The sequence below is a fragment of the Notothenia rossii genome (assembly GCF_949606895.1).
Source record: "Notothenia rossii genome assembly, chromosome: 10".
Classification (NCBI taxonomy): Eukaryota; Metazoa; Chordata; class Actinopteri; order Perciformes; family Nototheniidae; genus Notothenia; species Notothenia rossii.
This window is the reverse complement of record NC_136908.1, coordinates 23,824,266-23,830,265: the sequence shown is the minus strand read 5'-3', so window position 1 is coordinate 23,830,265 and position 6,000 is coordinate 23,824,266.

Below are 6,000 nucleotides of genomic sequence, written 5' to 3'. Positions count from 1 at the left end.
CTTGTATACAGATTGGACTGGGCTGTCCCTCTGGCCTTGGCTCTTCAATCACCTCTCCGTTTCCTCCATCCATCCCTCCAACCTCCAATCTTTCCCGTGTTTTGATCTGCCCCTCCATCCCTCTTGCCTCTCCGTCCCTCCCTCTGTCATCGCAGAGAGAGAAATAAATCAACTCAGCGACAGCCGGCCGGCCCCGAACACCTGCAGGGTTATTTACTTCAGCGTACCTCTGATCCACTGTTGGATCCATAGGAACCAGCAGTAGCACTAACGCACTCTCCATATTCACACAAATGTTTTGCATGGAGCTGTTTAGCTGCATTAGAGGAGCTGGAAGCAGGTCTCAAAGAGCTCTCTCCCTTATTATTTTCTCCACAACCAGCCCATGAATTTTATATGGAGCACTCCCATTGCTGTCTTATCCTCGCCTCATTCTTGAAGCTGTAAGCCAACAACAGCTTGCACGCTCACGCGCACCATGCGTACACACGTGCCTGCGCTCTCACACAGCTGGTATGTTTGATTTGTGTGGATATAGATTGGAATGTTTTTATAGTGGAAGAGAAGGTGATGGGAGGGTGGGGGGATAAGGGTATGGTTCTTTGGAAAAACAGAGTAAGGGGGGGCTGTCACGAAGAAGATAATCTTTCAGTCTCTAAACACAGTGGAACAGGGGGCAAGAGGTGGCTGTCAATCACGGTTAGGAGTCCCCACTGAGGTGACCCGGGATATGAGGGAGGGGGGGGGGTTACATGAGATGGGTCAATGGAGGCCATTACACTTAAAAGAGGACTTCTCTCTCTCAGAATAATTGATTACTATTTTAGAGACAGTGGCAAAAAAAGGCATAATTGCCATGTGTAAGGCTGGTGCTATGTTACAACAAAGCATGTCAATATATTGAGCTAATCTGAGTGATGCTTGAGATGAGCAGAAGACTTGGACCTCTCAATAGTCCATCTGGTGTGACACGATGTAAATAGAAAGCCACAAATGAGTCCCATTAGGGAACAAACAGTTACTTAAAATAAGCAATTTGGTGTTAACGGTTGCAGAAAGGAGATACAAAATATTCTCTGAAATAAATCCAACTACAAATTCATTTATTTATTTCCTCAGTTAACTGATCAATTATATATTCTGCCAATTCATTTCCCCAAACTGTTCATCGCTCTGCCAGGTATAAAATTGATCATTTCAATTTGTAATGTCATATTCAAATACACATACTATAAGCGGTACAACTTTATATTAAGGTACACAAATTAACCATCAACTAGTTGTTAATTAACATGCATATTAGCAGTATATTGGCTGTTTATTAGTCATTATAAAACACTTATTAATGCCTTATTCTACATGACCATATTCTACAAGTAATAAGCCATTAGCTGAGAGTTTTTCCTCAATAACCCTCTAATTAGGCCTTATTTATTGCAAGTAAGGAAGTTGTTGTACATGAGCTTTGGTCTTAATATGCTCTCCTCAATATGTCTAAATAACTCAAAATAAAAGAGAAACACAGCGCTCCGAAAAATACCTACAAATCAAACGTTCTGATTTTTCAAGAAAGACGGTAAACTTAAAAAATCACTCGCAAATTGTAAACGATGCCGTGCCGCTTTAAAGTACACAAGTAGTTCGAGGAACTTAGCGGCACACATAAAGAGGCGACATGGGGTCTGTGGCTGAGAAGAGAAACCTGAAAGTTAGACACATGAGTTAAATCACTCAGTGAGGTGTTCTGTCAGAGAGAGAGGTGTTTAGTATACAGCAGCCTGTGACTGTCAATAATAGTTTAAATGTCTTCCTTACTGTAAGCAGTTATGAAAGAGCTGTTTGTGAAAGGTTATTTGTATTCTTTATTGTTCATATAGAACCCACTGCTTTCTGTTCACTGGTGAGTTAGCCTATGAATGAGTGTTAAGCAAATCAAGCTGGCAGCTGTGTGGGCATTGCACTATGGTAGTTGTTATCTGCACATTGTTAATCATAGGCAATGCATCCTTAAATTGTTTAACTGTGAGGTGTTATACAATTGTACTGTACTCTGGAGAGTTCTTTAAGGTAAAAAAGGCAAAAAAGAAACAGCATGATGGGATGTGCAGTACTAGTAGAGAGAACCAAATATGTAAAGCACTTTTTTGTTAATTTATTATTTGCTGCATACAACAAAATCCTCTGTCGTACCATATTGAAGTATCATTATTTTGCATCATGTTGAATCGCATCGTCGCCCCGAATCACATAATGTTGAATCAAATTGTATCGAGCTGTATCGCAACAAGGGGGAATCGTATCGTATCGCATCGCCTGGTGTTTCAAATGTATCGTTAATGTATCGTATGGCAACATATGGCATAACATCGGCCTCAGTGATGGAGATGCACATCCCTAGTACTTACACAATAGGTGTACTGTTCTCTCTATGTGTTGTACTGTCTCAGTGTGAACATAGATTAAACAGCCAGCCAAACTATTTTGAGAGCCAGGGAATGAGCAGCCATACTCCTTTATTGAATTATTTGCAGTCCACTGACATTTAAATGGAGTGAAACTATAAAAAAAGAAGTTACAAGGCACTTAACGATCTCATACATGCACGTGTAACATACACAGATTACTTGTAGAATATGGTCATCTAGAATAAGGCATTCATAAGTGTTTTATAATGACCAATAAAGAGCCAATATAGGCTACTGCTAATATGCATGTTAATGAACAACTAATTGATGGTGAATTTGTGTACCTTAATGTGAAGTTGTACCGCTTATATGATGAACATTGATGTCTATGTGCCTTATTCTGTATTTGACATAATTGTGTCAATAAAAAAATATATATATATAACTCAATATATTAAGATTGCTAAGTCAATATATTGAGATAGCTAAGTCAATATATTGACTTATAGGATTTTCTTCTTTTTTTTGGCGTAAACAGGTTTCCATACAACCCCTTTGCGAGATCTCGCAAAAACTTTTCATTTAGCTCAATGCACTTCCTGGTCAGTTCGGCAACACAGAAACCACAACAATGGAGCGGTTCATCAATTTTACTTTGAGCTTTGCCTTAAATGTAAAGATATAACATCAGCGCTTGGCAATATAGGCACGGGTAAAGAGGGGACATGCACGTCGCAAAGCATACTCTGAGCTGAGTTATTGACAGATTCTAATTTCGCGGATCAATAACTCATGAACATAACGTTGTAAAAATACAAACAACATGACTTTGCATAGCAAGGTAAACAACGAGCTACAGAGTCGTTTTTATCAGAACAGTTCGATACGCGCCGCCATCCGAGCTAAACATCAATAATTGGTCACAATCTGCAGCTGGAGGAGGGAGAGGAGTGCTTAGGGACTGTCTACAAACCGCAACGCCGAATTATACTCATAGAAAATTAAATAACTTCACATTTTTAAGATGCAGGGCAGTGCTACCAAAACCTGTTAACACATCAATGATTATGTTGTTGTTACAGTATAACACTTATTTTTGAATAAATATGCTTTTAAACAAATTTCAGGCTTTTTTCTTTCAAACTATTTTTTATTAATTTGACATTTTACAATGTGGTGCAACCAAACCCCTTTCACACATCAATAGTACATTGCTGCTCATACTACATCAGGGTTGTCCAAACTACGGCCCGGGGGCCAAATTTTACTTCTGGAATATATGTATGTGTTAATAAATAAGCCCACATTTTCTCACAAATCAAACAAAGAAAAAAACAGATTACAACATTATTTTAAAACAGCTATTGAGTTATTGATCTGCGAAATTCGAATCTGTCAATAACTCAGCTCAGATATGCTTTGCGACGTGCATGTCACCTCGCTGTGAGTGTTCTCTTGAGGTTTCTTTCATTTATGTGAAACCCGTGCCTATTGCCAAGCACTGATTAGACCCTCCAGAAAAACGCGGGCAAAAATCATTTTATTATGCGGGCTAAATTCCTTGATTATGCGATTAAACATGCTGGGTTTTTAAGTGATTTTCTGCGGGGAAATTGCGGGAAGTTGCGAAATATGCTAAATATGCGGGAAAAAATAATAACAATTTTTTTAAATATTGGGCTGTCTTATTTATTCTCTCTCACACACAACCTGCCACTAACGTTAAACCCCTTTACTATTCAATTAAACACATTCAATGTTTATTTATTGTAAAAGCAATTGGGCTATTTTAATCTCACACACACCCCCCCCCCCCCCCCACACACACACACACTTCTCCGCCTCATTCTGTTTTCATTTACTCGTTCGTTATCTGACCAGCTTCAATCTTGTAGGCTACTCACTTCGTTTCTTGTAGCCCTCGAAAGGGTTTTGGAGGTTGATGCCTCGGTGAACGTGAGTTGTTTGGCTTTCTTGTCCGCAGCAGCAGAAAGCATTTTCGAATGTTTGAATGAATCAAAGTGGGTCGTCACCGTCGATTTTCTCTTATGCTCCAACACACAGTTGCACGGGGTGCAGAATAGTTTCCCCCCACTTTTTGCCCGGTCTTTAGTTGAAATGTTCGTCGGTAAATGAGATGGATTAGATTTTTTCATCTTGGTGTTTTCTCTATCGTGTGAGCTCCACACGTTCGCTCTATACAGTGTTGTTTACATTCTGTGATGCGCGAGCTGATGACGTCACGTCAAGACGAATTAACTTTTTTTTTTCTCAACTTTGTGTGAAAAAATGCGGGGATTATGCGGCCTTTTGATAAATATGCAGCCTTTTAAAAATCTGCGCCATTTTGCTGATTATGCGGTAAATTCTGCGATCGCAGAATCGCGTTTTTCTGGAGGGTCTAACTGATGTTATATCTTGATATTTAAGGCAAAGCTCAAAGTAAAATCAATGAACAGCTCCATTGTTGTGGTTTCTGTGTTACCGAACTGACCACGAAGTACATTGAGCTAAATGAAAAGTCCCCTAAAGGGACATGAAAAAAAAAGAGAGAAAAAAAAAATCGGGATAGCGGGTTAGTATCTCGTGCGCACGAGAAACTAACCCGCTATCCCGGCTTTTTTTTTTTTTTTAGAAAGTTACCGCTGCGCCAAGGAGGAAGTGGAGCACACAGGAGAAATGACAGTGTATAGGCCTACATTATTTGAGATATATTTCGAACTGACTGAATTTTATGGACATTTCTATTTGTGCACGTGCACTCTGCTCTGCATCAGCCAAACAGCTCGCTGCACCCGCACTGCGAGGGGGACCCAAGTTTCCATCAGCAAAAACACGTGGGTTTGCTATCCTGGCTCCAAAATGGTGGAATGAGCTCCCCATTGAAATCAGGACAGCAGAAAGCTACACATCTTCCGGCGTAGACTGAAAACTCATCTCTTTCGACTCCACTTTGAGCGATAGAATTACTAACAAAGTACTGCTAACAGAGCACTTATATACTAATAAAGGACTGGCTTATCTAAAGCCAGTTGAGTAGCACTTGAAATGTTTGGCTCTATGAAACCTGATGTACTTATATGATTCTGTTTTTTTCAAGGTTGTGTCTTCCTGGATAAAAGCGTCAGCTAAATGCGATGTAATGTAATGTAATGTAATGTAATGTTTAAGCACCGGATTGGCAAAACAGGAGAGTCTGTAAACCAGTCTGCTTTGATCTATGAATTCATGTCCGTGACTCTCAGAGTACCTGCTGCCTGCAGCTGGTTTAAAGGGAAACAAACACTCAGAACACACACGTACAGAGCGGAGCTGAGCAGAGCACAAACAGACTCACATCATGCGACCTGGTGACCTGACATCTCCTTCATAAAACTAATAAAAGGGGGAGTAATCGGGCAGTTCGATGTGTGTAGAGGTGTGTGTGTGGGGCGGACCAACCCAGACTCTTAAAATTTTTTGTAATAACTACATTGGTCCACAACTTGGGACGTAGTATTTCTACAAAAACGCCTCTGAAATTGTAAGATCCCTACGTTTTTTTTCACCATTCATTCCAATGGCTGGCGTCTATGTCACGTGATCTTCAAATTTC